Genomic DNA, 24,591 nt, shown 5'->3' on the forward strand with positions numbered 1-24,591 from the left:
AGAGTTAAATCCTGCTCTATGAGCGATGTCCCCAAACACCACAAGCCCACCCTCCTATGTAGATGTCTAGTCAGTGCAGACTATAGAGTATGACAAGAGGAGTTCCATCTGCCCCATATCTTCTCAAATTTACCTGGACATCCTCTATTTTGATACATTGTTTTTTCATATGGGATAATTGAGTTCACCAGATCGATCCAAACTCTAAGGGTCGGGGGGGAGCCACCCATCCATCTTAACGCCAATACCTTCCTTGCCAAAAAGAGCGTCTCTCGGAGAAAGATCCCAGTGTGATGATCCCAGGTCTCCATGTCCCACACCCCGAACAAACAGGTCAACGGTTCAAGCGGGACAGAGATCGACAATAACGATGTTAATAGTGTCGTCACCTCTCTCCAGTAATGAAGAACTACAGGGCACCTCCAGATCATATGAACAAAATCAGCATTGGGCGCATGACATCGTAAACAATCTGACGAATGCAAGCGGCCCATTTTAAAGAGCCGTGTCGGGGTTAAATAGGCCTGATATATGATATATAACTGGGTCATTCTATTATTGATTGAAGGGGAAACTTTAGTTGAAGATTCAAGAATATCCTCCCATTCCTCTCCCAGTACATCGGGAAGGAGTTCCTCCCATTTCCCCTTGACAGAGTTGATGACCGACCCATCTCCCATGGATAGCAGATATGTATATAGAGAGGATATAAGTCCTTGAGGACCCTGCGATTTGAGGATACCTATTAAAGGCAAAGAAGAGATCGCTCGACCCGTACCCACATTTCGCATGTGTGATTGGAAAGCTGACCTTAGTTGTAAATACCTAAAGAATTGAGACCTAGGGATGTTGTAATTATTTCGCAGTTGTTCAAAGGTTACAAAAATCCCCTGGTTATGTATATCGTTTACCGAGAGAACACCGTGAGAGATCCAGAAATCAGTGGATGGATGATTTAGTAGTTCAGGTATATAACCATTGTTCCACAGTGGCATCTCGGCTATGATACCCATAAATTTAATAATTCTTTTTATTTGTCTCCATATCAGTCTCGCCAGCCGGAGCATAGGCAACAGACGACAAGTGCCAACTTTCTCCATCTCCAAGAATCCCAGTGGGCAATTAATCTGGGCAGAATGAATTAAATGACTCTCAGAATTAGGTAGGGAGCTATCTGGCATCCACTTACTTATCGCCTTAGCCTGTCCGGCAAGGTAGTACAAATAGAGGTCTGGTAAAGCCGCCCCACCCCCCTTTTTCGGTCTCTGTAAAATAGATAGTTTGAGTTTGGGTCTGGCCTTTCCCCATATAAAGGATGTAATTAGGGAGTTTAATTTTGCGAAAAATGACTTGGGTATTGGTACAGCACTATGTTGAAAACAATAATTGAGTTTGGGAAGCAGTATCATCTTAATTAAATTAATGCGGCCTGCAACTGAGAGGGGGAGTCTACTCCATGTTATAAATTTAGACTTGACCAAATCCAGCAGTGGGTAAATGTTTTGTTGTAGGTCTAACCGACTGTATTGAGACATATGAATACCCAGATATTTGAAGTTGGAAACCACAGGTAGCGACGTGGGAATCCCAAGACAGGGAGCCGCAGTATGAGATAGAGGCATCAGGGCAGATTTATCCCAATTTATATATAGGCCAGAAAATTTGCTAAATTTATCTATGGTTGCTATCACTTGTGGTAGAGTTTCTTCTATTTTATCCATAAATATTATCATATCATCAGCATATAGGCCAATGGTATCCGTACGATCTGCAATATTTATTCCCTTGATATCCTTGGAGGATCTTATGCGTATTGCTAAAGCCTCTATCGCAAGGGCGAAGAGAGCTGGGGATAAAGGGCATCCCTGTCGGGTTCCCCTGTGTAATGTAAAAGAATCAGAGATGGAATTATTTACGATTATACGCGCTTTGGGATTCTTATACAGCTTGTCTATTCCCCTAATAAATTTTCCTCCAAAACCATACTTCTGCAGACACGCGGAAAGGAAAGGCCACTCGAGAGAGTCAAATGCCTTGGCCGTATCTAGTGATGCCAGCGCCCAGCCATTATCCGGTTCTAGAGAGCTATACTGAATCACCGATTGGACTCGCCTGACATTAATAGAAGTACTTTTCCCGGGCATAAAACCAGTCTGATCTGGGTGTATAAGGTCCAATATGAGCGTATTTAGCCTAGTGGCCAATATTTTGGTGAAAATTTTGTAATCTACGTTTACTAGTGATATGGGGCGATACGATCCACATTCCAAAGGATCCTTCCCTTCTTTTTTAAGTACAATAATGTTTGCATCATAGAATGTTTCGGGCATCGTCTCTCCCTCCCATAGACTCCTAAGTACTTTCAATAAAAGTGGTGCCAATTGACCTCGATATTTCTTATACAACTCAATAGGGAACCCATCAGGTCCAGGGGCTTTCCCGGTGGCCATGTCCATTATAGCTTGCTCAACCTCCTCCAAAGTAAACTCCGCCTCCATAAAGGCTTGCTGAGCTGGACTCAATGAGGGGAACACTATGTCCGATAAATAGTCTGCACATTCAGGGACACCAAAACCACTATTAGACTTATATAAAGAGTTATAGTAATCATGAAAACACTGGAGGATCTCCTCAGTAGAGGATACCAATGAACCATCAGGTGCCCGAATCTGCAATACTGTGTTGGATGTGTTGTGTTGGCGTACCAAAAAGGCCAATAGCTTACTGGCTTGATTCCCCAATTCGAAATATGATTGGCGGGTAAAAAACAATTTACGTTTGGATTTTGTGTCTATATGTTGGGTATATAGTCTTTGGGAAGTGAGCCATGCTACCCTGTTGCCACTAGTTTGGTTAGTTACATAGGCGGCCTCGGATTCCTTCAACTGTCGCTCCATCTCATCATCCCTTCCCGCCGTTATTCTTTTAATATAGGAAATAGTGGAAGACAAACATCCCCTTAGATACGCTTTCAAAGTATCCCAGAACAGACCAAGATTTGAGGGATCCGGGTGGGTGAGGATAAAACAGTTCAACTGATCCACCGTTCTATCACTAGAATCTATTAATTTCAGCCAGAAGGGATTCAATTTCCAGGGTATAAAGTTATTTGGTTGACCATATTTAAGTTTAAGAATAACTGGACTGTGGTCCGATATTCCCCTATTGCCATGCTCAATGCTATCTACCCTTAATGCCAGATCACTAGACCCAAATATGTAGTCTATACGAGACAGAGACTGCCTAGTTGACGAGTGGCAAGTGTATTCCCTTAACCCAGGGTGACGAATTCTCCATAGGTCCAGCCATCCGCTACCACCCATAAACAGTGCCAACGGAGAAGAGGATTGAACAGAAGGGCCTCCAGACATCCCTTCCCCCAGTCTTAATTTATCTAAGGAACTATCCATGACTAAGTTAAAATCTCCCATACAAATAATACTAGCGTCAGGATAATTTAGGGAGAATCCCATTGCCATACGGAGAACCGATATACTAGCTGGAGGTGGGTTATAGATACACAATATCACATATTCCCGAGTATTAATAAAAGCGTGTACGAAAACGAAACGACCTTCGGGATCTCGTCTTGCCTCTCTGGCCTCCCATCTAACACTTCTATGAATTAGCAGAGAGACCCCTCTTGAGTAGCTGGTATGAAATGCATGAAGGGACCACTGCACCCATGGTTTTTGTGTACACTTAGCTGTGTCCCTGGTCAAATGTGTCTCTACTAGTGCTACAACATGGGGGTGATATCGCTTAATTTGTGAAAATACCTTGATTTTTTTACGAGGAGTCTTAATTCCCCGTACATTCCAAGTCATACACACAATCTCAGACCCCATAGCCACACTTGAGAAAAGGAACACTATGCACCATGGCCTGTGTAGAGATCAGGAACACCACCCAGAGCACAGAATTATCAATGGCGACTATTAAACATATCAAAAAGTCAAAACTGGTATAAAAACCAAAATAAAATAACACTTGAACAGAAGAGGAGTTTAATCCTTCACTCCTACAGTCAATCAAAAAAGGGGATACCCTCACTGGAATCAGCGTTCGGTATTGTTGGTAAACTCAACACCTTGTATGGAAAGCTCCATTTGTATTGCCATTGGATAAGAGAGATTGCTCAGGAGTCCGGCACAGTAGACGCCTTGTATGTACGTAACCATTCGGTTACCTCCGCCGGATCTGTAAAAAACAGGGAAGAACCTTCATGGACAACACGGAGCCGAGCCGGGTAGAGCATGGAGTAGAGGATGCTTTTATCCCTGAGCCGCTTCTTAACTTCCACAAATCGAACTCGCTGCTTTTGGAGCTCCATAGAGAAATCCGGGAAAATCGATATAGTGGCGTTATTGAATTTAATAGGGCCCTTCTGCCTCGCCAGGCGGAGTATCGCATCTCTGTCCCTGCAGTTGAGAAGACGCGCCAAGAAAGGCCGGGGTGGGGCTCCAGCGGGGAGAGGCCTCGTTGGTACTCTATGGGCCCTCTCCACAGAAAACGTTGAGGAGAATCCATCTCCCAAGGAAGTTTTCAGCCAGTCTTCTAGAAATTGTTCAGGCTGCTGACCCTCTGTGCGCTCCGGCAAGCCAATTATTCGAATGTTATTACGGCGCAGTCTATTTTCCAAGTCATCTGCCTTCTGTTTCCAGGCGTTCACGGACCCGGTGGCCTTTGATAACTTAGCTTCCATAGGAGTAATGGTGTCCTCTATCTGAGACACTCTTGTTTCAACCTCCGAGATGCGCCCTCTCATAGCCTGCATGTCATGTCGCAAGCGACCAACTTCAGTATGTACGTCCTCTATTTTCTCAGTAAGAGAGGATCTAGTGAGGGAAATGGCCTGCATCAGTTGCTCAGACGCTTGTTTGAGAGTTAGTTCGTCCTGTTCTCCCTCCTCATTACTGTCAGGCGAATAATTTTTCCGTTGGTGCTGCGTAGAATTATTTCTGAGAGTGCGCACATTATCAGGGGTGCCTTCTCTGGAAAATTTCTTTAATTTCTCAGCAGCCCCCGTTCCTTTAGAATGTTGCATGGCGGTTAGCAGAAGGACCCCACAGAAGGATCACACATATAGTTATAGCTGGTCTATTCTCCAATAACTGAGCTGCCAATATTAAATACTGAGATGGCTCCTAGGAAGATCATCAGCCAGGCAAGGGAGCTTTCAGATGATCATAAAAGCAGCAGCACAGGGGTTAATAGGCACTACGTCCCAGAGCAGCCCACAGCCTCCACAGGCAGCACAGCAGAGAGGGAGGGGTTAATCCCTCTCAAAGTTTATGGCACAATCAGGGGCTTGTAAGACAAGGGGGGGTGCAGGGCCCAATTTTCCAGGGCATCACACCGCACTACCCCTTTATTATTATTATAAATGTTCACCTCCCAGCTTGCACCGCTGTCTTAATATGGAGCGCCGCTCTCCTCACTGCTGGAGAGCACGCCACAGTAATTGCCGCTGCCCCCCGGGTGCCGCCCGCCGCTCCGGACCCAGCACCTGTTTTTCAGTGTTCCACAGCGCTCCCGTCCCAGCGCAGGTGCCCGCTCTCTTCAGAGGAGATATATCCGGCTCCAACAACCGCCGGCGCCGCGTCCCTGTATAGTGGAACACGCGCCCAAGATGGCCGCCGCAGCCCAGGGATCACACTGCCCGTTCAGGCCACTTCACTTCCCAGCTTCTCTGGGCTTCAAAACCACCGTTTCCAGGGGTCGCCAGCCTCCTGGGATCTTGAGGGTTCCTCTCCAGCCGGTGCAGCCGGTATAGCAGGGGAATCCACGGCAGGATCTATTCAGGATGGTCGGAGCTCTCCAAAGGTGCGTCTTTCTTCCTGGACTACATAGCCACGCCCCCCCACGTCCTCTTCTTTGCTTCCTGTTGCAGCTCCTGCGCAGGCGTACTGATTTGCCCTGTTGAGGGCAGCGTAAAGTACTGCAGTATGTATGCGCTGGGCTTCTCAGTCCTTTCCCGGCACCTGCACACTGCAGTACTTTACTCTGCCCTCAACAGTGCAGATAAAGTACGCCTGAGCATGAGCCGCGACAGAAGCAAGGAAGAGGACGTCATGGAATGAAGAAGGGAGGCCCCGATCCCGGACCTGCGACACCCATCAGACCGGACCGCCCCCAGGTGAGTATAATCTAACCTCTTTTTCTTATCTTTCAGGTAACATCGGCGGCTTATCTACAGCATTACAGAATGCTGTAGATAGGCCCCTAATGGCGGTGGCCGCAGCTTACATACGATAAAGTAGGTGACAGATTCCCTTTAAAAGAGCCACTCTGGCTGTTATGACCTGCCACAAATGTAATTCATACTCAGACACCAGCTTATCGTGGAATCTCAGCTCATTCCTCAAGGGCAATGGCCTACAGATCACTAATATTCTTGGGTTGTCAAGAAAGTGTTTGTCAGGCAATCCCTGCAATTGTTCCTGCTGCCGAACAGCCACGAGACATGCAGGCGTGGGGACTCGAACATAGTTTTCGAGCACGCCAAAGATGCTTGGTTAGCCAACGAGCATGCTCGGATCTTGCCTCATCTGAGAACGTTCGCTCGTCACTAGTCCTGATGTTATGTTTCCAATCTGTCAGATGACAAAGGCTGGTCGAAGAGTTGTCCACAAAGGACAGTTATCCACAAATAAAATTCACATAGTAAAGTAACAGTGTACATGTATGCAAATCGATAAACAGCGGTCAAAACAAGGAACTGTGGATGTGGCTTGAATACCAAAATGAAGATTTTAAATTTTGCCTGGACAACCCCTTTAATGTTAGGCAACTCAAATAGCTAAAAATTAATAGCAGCAGAGCAGACAGCAATTCCGAGGCGGCCTATGATTACCCACCACCGACATAGGGCAGGAGCGGAGGCTTGTTCCCTCTGCTGTTCAGCCCTTGGGCATTATGTGATTGCCCAACTACTCCCTGCTGGAAATAGATTAAATCCAATCATTGTAGTCACGGGATTTCATACAGCTCGTCGTAATATGCTTGCACGATATCCGACAATAGTGTTTATTAGTCATTTAGTTACAAATAAATCTTCCTTTATTAAAACGTGACTAGTGACGATTCATGAGTAGCTAAACCGGTTACTGATGACTGGTGCAGAGGATGGGCAATGAAGGAAGTACAATTTATGCTAATATTCACAGCCATCTCTCCCAACTCCCCTACGTACATGAAGGCTTAACTCGGCCAAGAGTTTATGGGTCTTCAATGGGGAGAGGGAGGTGAGTTGCTGCCAAAAGCGGGTGGCTTATTTCCAGAGAACAAAGGATAGGGCATTGAAATTCAACAAACCCAGTCTTTTTTTTCTCCAGCCCTATCCACAATGATTAAGTGTGATTTCCGCACCGAGCACAGGGGTTCCATGCGGCCCTGACGTGGCCATGCTGATCAGTGCTCCTTCCCATCTCTCTCCATCCTCCTCTTCCTAGATTCACAGTTATGACTTTTACAGGAACTAGCAAAGAACAGAGACAAATGGAAAACAAGTAGAAAGGTGCAGTGATCTGCTAGCGCCAAGCCAATGCTGCCTCGAGTGCCTGAGCTTGGGTTGAACACTCATTTTGTGCTGAGCAATTACCTTTAAAATGGCAGGTTTAATCAACTTTAATCTAATGTACATATGGATGTATGAATCAACAGAAGAAGAATCAACGGCTTCGAAATGTAGTGCTGGAGAAGGATGTTGTTATCAATAGCATGGATGGCAAGAAGAACAAAGATCAATTTTAGAACAGAACAAGCCAGTCGGGTCACTGGAAGCAAGGATCACCAAGCTACAACTTCCCTACATCGGACATATCATACGAAGAGAGCAATCACTGGAGAAGGACATTATGGCAGGAAGAATAGAAGGAACAAGGCAAAGAGGAAGACCAGCAACCCGATGGCTTGATACAATCAAGATAATGGTGGACAAGACCATGGTGGACCTACCTAGGCTCGCTCAAGAAATATCTTCCTGTAGATCGTTCATCCATCAAATCACCATTGCTTAAGATCAAGCTAAAAGCCATTAAAAAAAAAAAAAAAAAAAAATATGGGCACCTAAGCACTTGATAATTACTATTTTCACAAGAACTAAAGTGGGGAATGTTGTGAAGAGTTAGGGGTTCGTCTGATTTACATCAAGGGGTATGTTCATTTACTGGATAAAATTCCAAGTACTCTGATTTCATACACGTAAAAAAAAATGGCCTGTAATGTTCTGTATTTTGGGGGGTGGGGGATCTTTTTTTCGGATGATACAAAAAAAAAATGTTGCATTACTGTGTAAAAAAAAAAAAAAAGCCTACAAACAAATCATCATAGCCCCAAGTATGTACACGTGATTTCATAGAAATCCATTCCACACGCTGAAACCTAATGCAATGGGATTAGCACGATGATCATAAATGTGGACCTGGAACATGGAGCTTTATCGAGGATCCATAAGGATGAAAAAATAGAGAACAAAAGCCTTAAACAGAAAGCAATATGGCCGTGCAAAGACTCCATACATATAATATGGTTCCAAAAACTAAAGCATTTTCTTGAAGACATCACTACATTAATTCCTTTCTTCCAGGTTCCAAAACTGTGACAACCATGCTGATGATCTGCGCGAGGCTATTCCTACAGGAATGAATGAAAATGCAGAAGAATAAAAGTAGGTCAGCGGCACGATGGAGTCTGCACGCCAACTTCCAGGAAACAGTAATATCTTCTGCTGCTCCTGCCCGCGGAGAGGCTTCCCTGGGCAAGACTTGGTCTGTCGCCCTTACAGATGATCTGTCGGGTCAATAGTCATCATTGATCCCAGAAGAATCGGGACCAGCCACGAGATCAGGAAAGTAGCAAAAGAGGAGATGCTCTTTTTTCTTACATCAGCTGTTGAATTCCGTAGGAGGAAAACTACAAAATTCAGAAGGGCCTGTGCACACATTAAATATTTGGTGCACAAATTTCTGCACCTCTTGCCAGAAAAACAAACAAACAGTTAAACATATGCTTTTTCATGTGTTTTTTTTTTGGGGGGGGGGGTTTACATGCGTTTTTGGTGCAGATTTTTCCCCCAATCATCAGTATGAGTGAAATCTGCAGCAAAACAAAAAAAGAATGGTCAGGCTGCAGATTAAATTTGGCAAGTCACAAATAAGTAACGTGTGAATGGGACTTCACTTTGCTGGATTCAGGGAACCTCTCATGTTGTGATAAAACTGTGCAGAAAAAAACCCAACAAAAAAAGCAATGTGTGCACACAGCCTAAGTGCCTGTCTCTCTCTCCTTCCTCCCCGAAGTCCAAACTATCACCAAATTAAAAAAAAAATATAAAAAAAAAAAAAATAGTCCAATCCAGCAGAAAAACGGATCCGTCGCATCTGTTTTTCACAATTTGTAACAGATCCATTTTTTTTTCAAAATTCGCCGGATTGTGCCTGATGGCCTTACCCCCTTGACATGCAGCAACACACTACAATGCAACAGGGTTTGTCACAGCAGAGGCAATTCTTCATAGGAAAACATGACAAGGAAATGACACTCCCGTGTGGTGTGATGTGACACCGACTCCTCCGTACATAAAACTCTAGGGCTCCTACATGACGGTGATTTGATCACTGCGGTTAATGGTCAGTGTGAGGCTCCCGTGTGATGTGACACCGACTCCTCGGTACATAAAACTCCACGGCATCACTGCGGTTAATGGTTGGTGTTAGGCTCCGGTGCGATGTGACACCGACTCCTCCGTACATAAAACACTACAGCGCCTACATGATGGTGATCTGATCACTATGGTTAATGGTCGGTGTGAGGCTCCCATGTGATGTGACACTGACTCCTCGGTACATAAAACTCCACGGCACCACTACAGTTAATGGTCGGTGTGAGGCTCCCGTGTGATGTGACACCGACTCCTCGGTACATAAAACTCCACGGCATCACTACAGTTAATGGTCGGTGTGAGGCTCCTATGTGATGTGACACCGACTCCTCGGTACATAAAACTCCACGGCTCCTACACAACGGTGATCTGATCACTACGGTTAATTGTCGGTGTGAGGCTCCCATGTGATGTGACACCGACTCCTCCGTACATAAAACACTACAGCGCCTACATGACAGTGATCTGATCACTATGGTTAATGGTCGGTGTGAGGCTCCCATGTGATGTGACACTGACTCCTCGGTACATAAAACTCCACGGCACCACTACAGTTAATGGTCGGTGTGAGGCTCCCGTGTGATGTGACACCGACTCCTCGGTACATAAAACTCCACGGCATCACTACAGTTAATGGTCGGTGTGAGGCTCCTATGTGATGTGACACCGACTCCTCGGTACATAAAACTCCACGGCTCCTACACAACGGTGATCTGATCACTACGGTTAATTGTCGGTGTGAGGCTCCCATGTGATGTGACACCGACTCCTCCGTACATAAAACACTACAGCGCCTACATGACAGTGATCTGATCACTATGGTTAATGGTCGGTGTGAGGCTCCCATGTGATGTGACACTGACTCCTCGGTACATAAAACTCCACGGCACCACTACAGTTAATGGTCGGTGTGAGGCTCCCGTGTGATGTGACACCGACTCCTCGGTACATAAAACTCCACGGCATCACTACAGTTAATGGTCGGTGTGAGGCTCCCATGTGATGTGACACCGACTCCTCGGTACATAAAACACTACAGCGCCTACATGACAGTGATCTGATCACTATGGTTAATGGTCGGTGTGAGGCTCCCATGTGATGTGACACTGACTCCTCGGTACATAAAACTCCACGGCTCCTACACAACGGTGATCTGATCACTACGGTTAATGGTCGGTGTGAGGCTCCCGTGAGATGTGACACTGACTCCTCGGTACATAAAACTCCACGGCTCCTACACGACGGTGATCTGATCACTACGGTTAATGGTCGGTGTGAAGTTCCCGTGGTCAGTAAATCCTTGCTTTGTACCGGACACGATGCCTTACATTCCAGCCAGATATAGCCACCTTTGAATCATCAGAACATTGTTTCAGACGTCAATGTCAGCACATTTCTCCAAGTGATCTCTAGACAGGAGTCTTTCTGGATCTTTTTACAAAGGGAAACTTCTGTAACAGTATCCCAATGCATTTTTACATTGCTTAAAGGGTTACTCCAATGCTCAATGCATCCATAACGGTCTAATAGATGAAGATCCAACATTTGGAACCTGCTCCTATTGAGAAAAGGGAATAGACAAACTGAGTGGCGCTGGAAGCCAAGGAAGATGGCGATTAATAAGCATCCTAATGTAACTAAACGGGAGCACTTCTTTATAGGGGTTCTCTCAGTTGTATCTTCAGGAGCGCACCAATCCTGGCCCATGGCTTCCTGCTCTGCCAGGGGCAGTGTGCTCCAAAAGAATGACAGGTCAGATGAGTGTAAGTCGTGCCACTGGTACAAACTCAGCACTCTTATTACTCGGCTGCTGCGAGAAACGCAGGGGGACTGAAGAAGGCCATCTAGCCATATTCAGAACGGTGAAAGAAAGCTGTAAAGCTTGCCATCACCTTTGTAGATCTTGCCACCATAGATCTTGCTGGTGCCACACACTGCTTGCCTAGGTAACCGATCCGGCAGGTACTGCACGTTGGCCGGTAACTTCAGCACTTGAGCTGTATACTATAAAATTAAAAACCTCTCCATTCTGGAGAAGGGGAATTTTTAATACCGGTAATTAAATTGCAATGCTGCTTCTTTTCACAAGCATGTTGCATTTGTAAGAGAAAGGAAAAACTAGGAAGCCAGCTCACTGATCGTGAAGAGAAGCACGGAAACAGTCCCAATAAACATGGTGAAATAGAAAAAAGCAAAATATCCAGCTTGCTCTTGATAAAATGTAAATCTTTAATCCAAATGGTTAAAATAGCAGTACAAGCTCCGTGGACCCACCATAAACCCCTGAGGGTGAGCTCACCCTCAGGGGTTTATGGTGGGTCCACGGAGCTTGTACTGCTATTTTAACCATTTGGATTAAAGATTTACATTTTATCAAGAGCAAGCTGGATATTTTGCTTTTTTCTATGTTGCATTTGTACCCATTTATAAAATGAAACATCCTATTTAAATAATAATTGCACTTACATTTTTCCAAAAAATGAATAATAAAGTGAAGATAAGAAACTATTCATTTAACAAATTAAATAAAGTCTCTTTCCACCTATAACTGTAACTTTTTTTCTGCACTACGTAGATCACCCACTCAAAAACTGCTCAAATCTGTCCACAAATCTGTCTGCAAGGAGGGATCAAATTATACTTTCTAGGGCTGTGGAAACGGAGTCGGTGTTCATTTTGGTAGAGTTGGAGTCAAGGAAATGGAGGAGATGGAGGTTTGGTTTACAGACTCCACAGCCCTGAATTACTTTCTGCCTATATAAAGTCTATGGTGTGGAAAGCTGAAAGGAAACCAAAGCAGAAAGGCACAAGGATAAACTGCTGAGGCTTTGAGTGCAGAGGGGAAAAACGGCTACAAATGCAGGGTACGAGTCACACAAAGGCCAGAATAAGCAACCAGAAAGTACGGGAGTGTTTGGTGAGGACAGCACATGAGCAGAGACCTCTTCTGTCCTGCACCTACAACACTGTAAGGCTATTTTCACACGGTTTCTTAAGGGTTCAAAAAACAAGAAAATTCAAGCAGAACCTCTTAAAAAATCTCTCCTTTTTTTAGAGGCGTTTTCAGGAGCTTTTATTTTTGTGAATCTCGTCACGTGCTCATACTCTTGAAGTTTTAAAAGAGTCTTTTTGTCCCTAAGCTTTCTTTGCAGCCTTTTGATTGGACAGTGACTAGTCTGGAGAGGTTTCATTCAGGATCCGCTTCTAAAAAGTAACATAAAACTTTTTTTTTTTTTCCGACAAATAATACATTTTCAAAACCCCTTCATGGAAAAAAACAAAGCAAAAGACAACATCTAATATGAGAATCAAAACACGAATTAGAAGAAATTTCTAAGAATTTTTAAAGCAGTTTTTTTTTTAGGGGTAATTTTGGAGAGAATCCACTCAAAAAAAAGCTCCTAAACAAAAAAAAAAAAAAGCGTGAACATAACCCAAACTGCAGGAACATAAAGATATAACTAGGTCAAATTTAGTGTTGTGCCTCAGAATATACACAAGAACATTTTCATCACGTGAAAGCAGAAATGTTAATAGCACTGAAGAAGTGACACAGTTTGAAAAAAAAGTTAGCAATTTTGCATAAAGTAATTAGCTTCTCAGCATTATTTACAGAAGGCTACAAGCATCTCCAATGTGAACTGTCACTGTAACCCTGGGGTGAGCCTCCGCCTGCGCCCACCCACTGAGTAATACACTGTGCAGGAGCTGTCAAAAGTGACACAAGTTAAGTGACAACTGTTCTGAGAATATCTGTCCATAGGAACTGATGGTTACTTCCCACAATTACAAGTCTGACAGACAATGCCGAGTTTTACTCCTCAAATGCTATGAACAACGGGATGGTGCAACCAATGGACGGGATAATCGGTAGGCGCAGATAGGAACGTGTTCATACACAAGATAAGCAGCATCTGACAATAATACAGGAGTCTGGCTGCTCCTACATAAAGGGTCGCTGCACCTATACCCTTCATATGTTCTATTTAAAGGGTCGCTGCACCTATACCCTTCATATGTTCTATTTAAAGGGTTGCTGCACCTATACCCTTCGTATGTTCTATCTAAAAGGTTGCTGCACCTATACCCTTCATATGTCCTATATAGAGGGTCACTGTACCTACACTACCGTTCAAAAGTTTAGGGTCACTTAGAAATTTCCTTATTTTTGAAAGTAAAGCACAGTTTTTTCCAATGAAGCTAACATTAAATGATTCAGAAATACACTTTATACATTGTTAATGTGGTAAATGACTATTTTAGCTGCAAACGTTTGTAATGCAATATCTTCTTAGGTGTATACAGTCCCATTTCCAACAACCATCACTCCAGTGTTCTTATGGTTCTTTGTGTTTGCTAACTGTGTAAGAAGGCTAATGGATGGTTAGAATACCCTTGAAAACCCTTGGGCAAGTATGTTAGCACAACTGAAAACAGTTTGGCTGATTAGAGAACCTATAAACCTGACCTTCCTTTGAGCTAGTTGAGAATCTGAAGCATTACATTTGTTGATTCCATTAAACTCTCAAAATGGCCAGAAAAAAAGAACTTTCATGTGAAACTCGACAGTCTATTCTTGTTGCTGTTCCATGCGAGAATTGCCAAGAAACTGAAGATTTCCTACAATGGTGTGTACTACTCCCTTCAGAGGAGAGCACAAACAGGCTCTAACCAGAGTAGAAAGAGAAGTGGGAGTCCCCACTGCACACCTGAGCAACAAGACAAGTACATTAGAGTCTGTAGTTTGAGAAATCGATGCCTCACAGGTCCTCAACTGGCAGCTTCATTAAATAGCACACGCAAAACGCCAGTGTCAATGTCTACAGTGAAGAGGCGACTCCGGGATGCTGGCCTTCAGGGCAGAGTGGCAAAGAAAAAGCCATATCTGAGACTGGCTAATAAAAGGAAAAGATTAATATGGACAAAAGAACACAGATATTGGACAGAGGAAGATTGGAAAAAAGTGTTATGGACAGACGAATCCGAGTTTGAGGTGTTTGGATCACACAGAAGAACATTTGTGAGACGCAGAACAACTGAAAAGATGCTGGAAGAGTGCCTGACACCATCTGTCAAGCATGGTGGAGGTAATGTGATGGTCTGGGGTTGCTTTGGTGCTAGTAAAGTGGGAGATTTGTACAAGGTAAAAGGGATATTGAATAAGGAAGGCTATCACTCCATTTTTCAACGCCATGCCATACCCTGTGGACAGCGCTTGATTGGAGCCAATTTCCTCCTACAACAGGACAATAACCCAAAGCACACCTCCAAATTATGCAAGAACTATTTAGGGAAGAAGCAGGCAGCTGGTATTCTATCTGTAATGGAGTGGCCAGCGCAGTCACCAGATCTCAACCCCATTGAGCTGTTGTGGGAGCAACTTGACCATATGGTACGCAAAAAAGTGCCCATCAAGCCAAACCAACTTGTGGGAGGGGATTATGGAAGTATGGGGTGAAATTTCTCCAGATTACCTCAGCAAATTAACAGCTAGAATGCCAAAGGTCTGCAATGCTGTAATTGCTGCAAAGGGAGCATTCTTTGACGAAAGCAAAGTTTAAAGGAGAAAATTATTATTTCAAATAAAAATCTTTTTTTCGAGCCTTGTCAATGTCTGGACTAGATTTTCAATTCATTTGGCAACTCATTTGATTAATAGAAGTATGAGTTTTCATGGAAAACACAAAATTGTCTGGGTGACCCTAAACTTTTGAACGTAAGTGTATATCCCTTCATGTATATCCCTTCATATGTCCTATATAAAGGGTCACTGTACCTATACCCTTTATATGTCCTATATAAAGGTTCGCTGTACCTATGCCCTTCATATGTCCTACATAAAGGGTCACTGTACCTATATCCTCTCATATATCCCACATAAAGGGTCGCTGAACCTATACCCTTCATATGTCCTATATAAAGGGTTGCTGTACCTATAACCCTTCATAGATGCTATATAAAGGGTCGCTAAAACTATACCCTTCATATGTCCTACATAAAGGGTCGCTGTGCCTATATCCCTTCATATGTCCTACATAAAGGGTCGCTGTGCCTATATCCCTTCATATGTCCTACATAAAGGGTCGCTGTGCCTATATCCCTTCATATGTCCTACATAAAGGGTCGCTGTACCTATATCCCTTCATATGTCCTACATAAAGGGTCGCTGTGCCTATATCCCTTCATATGTCCTACATAAAGGGTCGCTAAACCTATACCATTCATATGTCCTACATAAAGAGTTGCTGAACCTATATCCCTTCATATGTCCTACATAAAGGGTCACTGTACCTATATCTCTTCATATGTCCTATATAAAGAGGATATTAACATGACTTCATATCCTTTGATAAACAGAAAAAGCTGTGTAGTTTATAAACTGACCACTATATGATTAGAATGTTTCGGGCCATCAATATAGTTGCGTATAATATACACAATGTGACAAAAAAAACTAAAATATAAATAAATATATATTTGTCTATTTATATTTTTTGTTACATTGTGTATATTATACGCAACTATATTGATGGCCCAAAACATTCCAATCATATTGTGGTCAGTTTATAAACTACACTGTGAAAAAAAGGCAAAATGTACTTTAATTAAACTGTACTAAAAGACAAAAGCTCTAAAACAATTACACTTAAATGAAAAAAAATCATGGGGAGAGAACAGCAAAAGCACTAAAACATAGTGGAAAAAAAAGGACCAGTGAAGCAAGAGTTAAATTTATCATCAGGAATAAAAGGATGCTAATAAAAAAAAAAAAGACGAGAAAGAGAGCCTAAATCAATGACTTACTCTCAAGGCGAACAATACAACAAGACTCGTCTTTATTCGTTTCTGAAGCCAATAACACCACGCCATATGCAGGTCCCAAAGAACAATTGCACTCTCTCAAGAAAAAAAAAAAAAAAAGAATGCCGTGTCCTCCCGCCATTGTGTCAGCTGCCGCACTCAGATGTTGTGTTATCATAACCCGTGATATAGCAGCTGGTAAAATAGCAGGTCGAGCAAAAAAGCACAAGTTCCTTCATAATTTAACCAGGCCATCTGTTGTTGGCAGAACAAGAACTGAGAAAACATACAAAATTATTAACAATTACAAAATTCTACATTAAAATGTTTAAATTATATATAAAAGAAAAAAAAAATACAAAAAAAAAAAGAGTCATACTGACATTACCTGCGGCTTCTCCAGTAGCAACAAGTGATTAACACCAAGTGTCAATATGGAGGCGATCTCACCCACCTATACAGGGGCACACAAAGACCCTGGCAATAATGTATAATGTTCTTCTGTCAACTCCACTGTCATGTCAATTAAGTAATTCATTTTATGATTTTTATGATTTAAGTTGTGCTGCTGTGATACCATAATTTCCCACGGGATCAATAAACTGTATCGTATCGTATATACATTCCTAAAACATTGAAATTGTAACGCCAAGAAGGAAAAGTCATGGAATTCAGGAAATCACAAGATGGATAGACCTGTTACTGGTCTGCAAGTGATGAAAAAACGGAAACTACATTTTCAAAAATATCTAGATATATTCAGTGTGGTGTATGAGCGCCATGTGCCGAAATCCCCACACTTACACACCTTGGCTGATATCAATGAGGTTACTAATGATCGTCTGAGGAAGGTTCTGCCGCACTGAATGCACGTGGGAAAATTATCAAGATCCACTGCTGGCAGCTCCCTAGACGTGCTCGGTGGGAGACGAGATTGGAGATGTTTAGGCCATACAGGCTGCTCACAGAAGGAGAATCAGGCTGTCAAGTGTTGTCGTGTTGAAACAGATATTTTGGGACACTTTTGGCCACACCACTGTTTACACTACCAAATCAACGTAACTCCAAGGGGTGAGTGTACCTGGAATGAAGACTAGAGGGTAAGCCACCCCACACCATAATCCCTGGCATAAGACCGGTGAGACGTCCTCTTATAAAGGCCTCTTTATGGTGCTGCCCACATGGTCTCCAAACCATTCACTAGCTATCATTGCATCCAAGACAAAAACAGGACTCGGTCTTGAAGAGGACAGACCTCCATTCCCACTTCTATTGCCATATTGACCTGCACCACGATACTCTTTGAGAAATGTTGCGCCAGGTTAGTGGTACATCTGCAGCTGGATGTCTGGCTCGTAGCCCAACGTTGTATGAACACCTACTGACTGTGTGTGTAAATACTTGTCTGACACCTTAAGGTACCGTCACACTCAGCAACTTTCCAAAGAGAACGACGACGATCCGTGACGTTGCAGCGTCTTGGATAGCGATCTCGTTGTGTTTGACACGCAGCAGCAATCTGGATCCCGCTGTGCCATCGCTGGTCGGAGCTAGAAGTACAGAACTTTATTTCGTCGCCAGGTCGGCGTGTATCGTCATGTTTGACATCAAAAGCAACGACGCTAACAATGGATGTAATGGAGCTAACAACCAGCGAGAACGAGAAGTGAGTCACCGTTACATCACTGGATCGCTCCTGCATCGTTCTGGAGTTGCTGTGTTTGACGTCTCTACAGCGACCTAAACAGCGACGCTCCAGCGATCTAGTTTAGGTCGGCTCGTTGTCTATATCGCCGCAGCATCGCTGAGTGTGACGGTACCTTTAGGCTTTGCATGTAAGGTCCAAATTCAATTGTAGCACAGAATGGATCAGTATCTGAACCAGTAGTGCGGCCATTCAAAGTATTTGAGGAGCCGTTTTGTTTTCTCCACGACAACATCAGGCCACTAATTTGTTCTACCATGGCCTGCAGAGTCTCCAGACTGGTCTCTCATTGAGCATACATGGCAAACACGTGCCCATCACCTGCAGCAAGGCGGGGGGGGGGGGGGGGGTTGCGGACTCCTGTATCTCTGCCGCCCTCTATTCAAGCTCCGGAGGGTTTCGGACAAAAAAACAAATACATGACTACAAACAATCACAGAGACAGGCTCAGATTCATGTTTCCTCTTTAGGAAGCAGGGATCAAGTGACAGGTTCCCTTTAAAAAAAATAAATAAATACAATTAAAAGGGGATGAAAGCGTCTTGTATAACTCCAAATGTTCTTGATTAAAATATCATCTCACCGAACAAAAAACAAGCCTTCAACAGCTCCACTGAAGGAAAAAAAGATGCAAGTCTCAGAAAATGATGGCCCATACCAGGTTATTTTTGCGACAAAAAAACTATACAATTCTGGTATTGCGATAATCGTTTTGAACTGAAAAATCGTGTTGCCAGGCAATTTTTACAAGATGAATGCCATAAAAACTATGCCTTAAAAAGTTTTCTTTTCCATTATTTCACTACGATTGGATTTTTTTTTCCCGTTTTTTGAGGTTCACTGTACAGTAAAAAAAACCTAGAGTCATTCAAAACTACTCTAGTAGGAAAAAGGGCCACAAAGGGGTTAAGTGTATACAATTCTAGAAGGATAGACACTATTCTGGTACCTGTCTTTGTGTTAGAACTATTTGCTTTAGTTGTTTCATATATTAGAAAAGGCTCAAAATTATGTGTTTTACCCTTTGTCTGCAAAATTCAGCTTACTTTACACAAGGCTCAAAACAAAAGGAAAATTACAGAAGTTGGTTTCCACCGAGACATTTTTCTTCCCTTTTCCATCATATTTTGGTAGGTAATGAAAGTGGGAACTCACAACATGTGATTATAAAAAAAAACAAATCACAAAAATGCAGACAACTCTAAAATACGTCTATAAATACTGAAAAAATTTCCTTTGTGATTTGCTGTAAGTGAGAGGACAATGATACTACATTAATACCCAACACCAAAACATCAAACCACTGTCTACAAACAAGACACAAACACGGCATTGTCAGTTTTGGCAACCAGTTGTGGAAAGTTCCTGATGCGCTTATTGCAACTGGTATAAGCAGGAAGTAGGGCTTAGAACCAAGATAAAACCGGTGCCATCTTTTCCAAGAAAACGCAAACAAAAAGTACATCACTCAAAAAGGGGACTTGGTTTAATAAGAGCGATCATCCAGCAAGAGATACAGGACAAAACCACATTTAAGTCTGCCCCAATGTGTTGGTAGTGTGATTTTTTTTTTTTTCTAATACTAGGTAGACATTCATCATCAAAATTGTCTAAATCAAATGAAATACTCTGCCTAAAAATTTTCAAGGAGTTGTCCCAGGGCTGTGGAGTCGGTAAGCCAAACCACCGACTCCTACCCCTCAGTTTCCCAGACTCCCAACTCCACAGCACTGGTCACTACTGAGCATATACATAAAGTGCAGCACAGATTCATCTCATCTACTACTCCACAGATCTGGTCACTACTGAGCATGTACATAAAGTGCAGCACAGATTCATCTCATCTACTACTCCCCAGCACTGGTCACTACTGAGCATGTACATAAAGTGCAGCACAGATTCATCTCATCTACTACTCCACAGCACTGGTCACTACTGAGCATGTACATAAAGTGCAGCACAGATTCATCTCATCTACTACTCCACAGCACTGGTCACTACTGAGCATGTACATAAAGTGCAGCACAGATTCATCTCATCTACTACTCCACAGCACTGGTCACTACTGAGCATGTACATAAAGTGCAGCACAGATTCATCTCATCTACTACTCCACAGCACTGGTCACTACTGAGCATGTACATAAAGTGCAGCACAGATTCATCTCATCTACTACTCCACAGCACTGGTCACTACTGAGCATGTACATAAAGTGCAGCACAGATTCATCTCATCTACTACTCCACAGATCTGGTCACTACTGAGCATGTACATAAAGTGCAGCACAGATTCATCTCATCCAAGACCCCACAGCGCTGGTCACTACTGAGCATGTACATAAAGTGCAGCACAGATTCATCTCATCTACAACTCCACAGCATTGGTCACTACTATGCATGTACATTAAGTGCAGCACAGATTCATCTCATCTACGACTCCACAGCATTGGTCACTACTGAGCATGTACATAAAGTGCAGCACAGATTCATCTCATCTACGACCCCACAGCCCTGCCCCACTACTGAGCATGTACATAAAGTGCAGCACAGATTCATCTCATCTACAACTCCACAGCACTAGTCACTACTGAGCATGTACATAAAGTGCAGCACAGATTCATCTCATCTACAACTCCACAGCACTGGTCACTACTGAGCATGTACATAAAGTGCAGCACAGATTCATCTCATCTACAACTCCACAGCATTGGTCACTACTATGCATGTACATTAAGTGCAGCACAGATTCATCTCATCTACGACTCCACAGCATTGGTCACTACTGAGCATGTACATAAAGTGCAGCACAGATTCATCTCATCTACGACCCCACAGCCCTGCCCCACTACTGAGCATGTACATAAAGTGCAGCACAGATTCATCTCATCTACAACTCCACAGCACTGGTCACTACTGAGCATGTACATAAAGTGCAGCACAGATTCATCTCATCTACAACTCCACAGCACTGGTCACTACTGAGCATGTACATAAAGTGCAGCACAGATTCATCTCATCTACAACTCCACAGCACTGGTCACTACTGAGCATGTTTTTGCACCGCTGTTCATTGGAAAAATAGAGGTTGCAATTTAATAAGAAAGTACCTTCTACACTGGTGAAAGCACTTCAGAATTTGGTGCTTCAACCCTTACATTGAAAAGGGAATTAAACTTTGCTTTCCTCAAACTCTCTGGGTCCAGCGCAGTCTCCTCCGCTGCTCCCAACGTTTGTTATCTGCAGCGCTGTCGTTACAAAGTGTAAGAAAGGAGAAGGTAAAGTCCTGGATGGCAGATATGTGTCACCAAGGTGGCTGACCTCGGTAATGGAAAGTTTGCATCAGTAACGCTAGGTTACTGAGAGGGCTAATTTGACTGGATTTTGGGTCCGAGATGTAGGAGCAACGAAAAGATTCTGGGTGGAAAAGGTTGTGCCCATAATCCAGCCTGAGGGCTTGCAGGCCTAATAACAGCAGCTGGGTTATCTCAGCAGTGTGGCGTTTGTGCTGGAGCTGAACAGATGTGCTTGTCTGGTGAATGCATTAACACCGGAGCTGCTATCGCCTGAAATACTGAGATTGGTGCGGCTGATACATTCACCTTGTTTCATTGTGCCTGAAGAAGGGACGGTTTACATTTCCTTTTTGGCGCTATAAATTTTATGATGGACAATAAGCTCCACGATATAAAAACCCTGTGCAGGCACATATCTAAGCGACTACCAGAGAGGTGATACCCTACAAAAAAGAGAGCACTGCAGACAATCGGTGAGTAAAGCAACTTGTGCCTTGAACTTAGGCAGAGGAGATCACAAATTGGCTGCACTGCTATCGACATGAAGTCGGTGATGGAAACAATAAAAGACACTGGAAGCAACAGTAGAGTTGCAGCGCTAGGCCTCGCGGAGGGAAAGTAAGGCTATGTTCAGAAGTTGCGGTTTTGCTGCATTTTTTAATGCCCTTTTAACCCTAGAACGCATACCTAGGGCCTCGTAGGCCTGCCAGGTTACTTGTTTTCTATTTTCTGTAAAAGTACTTTAGTTAGAATTTTGAAAATCTAGGTAATCCTCAGGTATATAGTTGTTAGTAATTTCCAGTTATTCATATATTTTTATGTTACAGACATTTCGGTATAACAACCTTTTTTTGGGACTACCCCATATTCACGCACCTGGGGCCTTTTAGGCCTGTACTAGGTTTACATGTGATACTCAGTCTTTTTGTCTGTATTGTTGCTGGGGAAGAACTTTTATGACTCTGCTATTGCTGGGAAGAGTGTGGATTGTGCATGACAACATAAAAAGAATAAAAATAAGAAGAAAATATATATATATTACAATGGATAATTACTTAACCAATTTTGAAATGGCCAACTTTTTGCTTCAAAAGCAACTTACACTTGTTGGTACTATGAGGCCAAACCGCCGCGAAATTCCTCCAATGATGAAGCACAATGCACAGTGAACAATCTACGAGAGTGTATTCGGTTTCTGCAATCAAGCAACAATGTGATGTGATGATCCGATGTGGAATACGCTTTCTGGAACATCCAGAGCAAAGGGAAAAAAAAAGAAAGCCCTGCTATATTTGTCCAGGAAAGAAAGAAAATCGGAGCGTTTCTGTTCTACTTGCGGACAAAATGTATGCAAGGAACATTCAGCCGAAAAAATAATATGCGAGAATTGTCGGGGGAATATGTAAAGTTACAAATAAATATTCCTGCACCAAGTTTGCTACAACCAAAAAATGTTTTCATAAAAAAAAATTGCATATAGAATGCCTATATTTGGCGTGCCCCTTTACTTACTTTTTTGTTGTTTTATGCACATAATTATGTTTTGAAATATACACATCTTAGGCTGTGTTCCCAGTAGTGCTGGGGTTCGCCAGAAGGGGATCCATAATGGATCTGACCTCCTGGTAACTCCAGCTAAGGCTGCCGGAATGGCGGGATTCCACCAGCCTTAGCTGGGGTCAGATCCATTACGGATCCCCTCCTGGCGGACCCCAGCGCTAGTTGGAATGCATCCTTACCTTGCAATTGTAAAATAAATTTTGAAAAGTATTTTTATTTCAGTTATTCCGTGTTATTTGCACACAGGCCTAAAAGGCCCCAGGTGCGTGAATATGGGGTAGTCCCAAAAAAAGGTTGTTATACCGAAATGCCTGGAACTGGAAATTACTAACAACTATATACCTGAGGATTACCTAGAGTTTCAAAATTCTAACTAAAGTAATTTTACAGAAAATAGAAAACAAGTAACCTGGCAGGCCTGCGAGGCCCCAGGTATGCGTCCGCCAGCCTTAGCTGGGGTCACCAGGAGGTCAGATCCATTACGGAATCCCGTCCAGGCGGACCCCTGCGCTAGTGGGAATGCATCCTTACTTTGCAATAAACTTTGAAAAGTATTTTTATTTGAGTTATTCCATGATAATTGTAAACAGGCCTAAAAGGCCCCAGGGGCGTGAATGTGTACATTTCTATGGGTATGCGTTCTAGGGTTAAACTACTTACGAAGAGCAGGTTTTGCTTTGTTTTGCTGCGTTTTGGGCATTTGTCTCTTGTGCATGCTGATAAAAGTTTAGTGCATAAAAAAAAAATTATCTGATCACCTTTATCAGGCTTTGGCAACAAAAACGCAGCAAAATCTGATACCCTTTTTTTCAGCATTTTTTTGCATTACCCATTGCTTTCAATGGGCGAAAATTGCTGCAAAAAGCTGAAAGGGACATACTGCACTTTGCAAAAAACACATCTCTCTGACAAAAGTCAGAAAAAAACCTGTGCGCATGAGATTTCTGAACTCTCATAGACTTTGCAAGTACTGTGAAAAGCAGCTGAAAAACCGCAACGTGTGAACATAGCCTAAAGCACATTTTGCTTATTTGTGTTTTTCTTCAGAACTGCAGCTGGGAAAACCCTGGTAAGCCATGCTGTCTGCTAGGAGTAACAGCTCTAGTGTCCACCCAGTGGAGAAGGGTTATGGGCAGGACATGCCCACTGGACACTTGCAATCGTAACACCAGGGATTAAGCCTGGTATAAGCAGACACAGTTACGTTTAATCTGCTTAATCCCTCTCCTACCTAGCGCTCAGAAAGACTGAGGGGGTCAAAACTGCTGGCAGACCACTAACTCAATGCTAAGAATATAGTCTAAGTGAAGGAAGCCCTCCAGAGGTTGAGCTAACTCTTTGGCATTGGAAAACTTATTTTAGGGCAAAGCATTTTAGTTCAATAGTAATGTGATATATTCACCTCCCTATGTAGCCGATAACCAATACCTGCCCATACATAGACACCAAGGGATTCAGGACAAGGCTAATGTAGCAATGAATCAGAAACATTCAGTATCTAGCAAAGTATGAACATTATCTCAGGGGTCCCCTGTCACAAAAACTGACTGCCAATACATCTCGCCCCTT

General features: G+C 43.1%; 1 protein-coding gene across 15 annotated transcripts in view; it reads right to left on the reverse strand.

Annotated features, from left to right (window-relative positions):
• PACS2 (phosphofurin acidic cluster sorting protein 2) overlaps positions 1 to 24,591 on the reverse strand; it is a 120,328-nt gene that overhangs the window by 74,955 nt on the left and 20,782 nt on the right. The gene's annotated exons all lie outside the window — the stretch shown is intronic.

Source organism: Ranitomeya variabilis, chromosome 1, assembly GCF_051348905.1.
Source record: "Ranitomeya variabilis isolate aRanVar5 chromosome 1, aRanVar5.hap1, whole genome shotgun sequence".
Lineage (NCBI taxonomy): Eukaryota > Metazoa > Chordata > Amphibia > Anura > Dendrobatidae > Ranitomeya > Ranitomeya variabilis.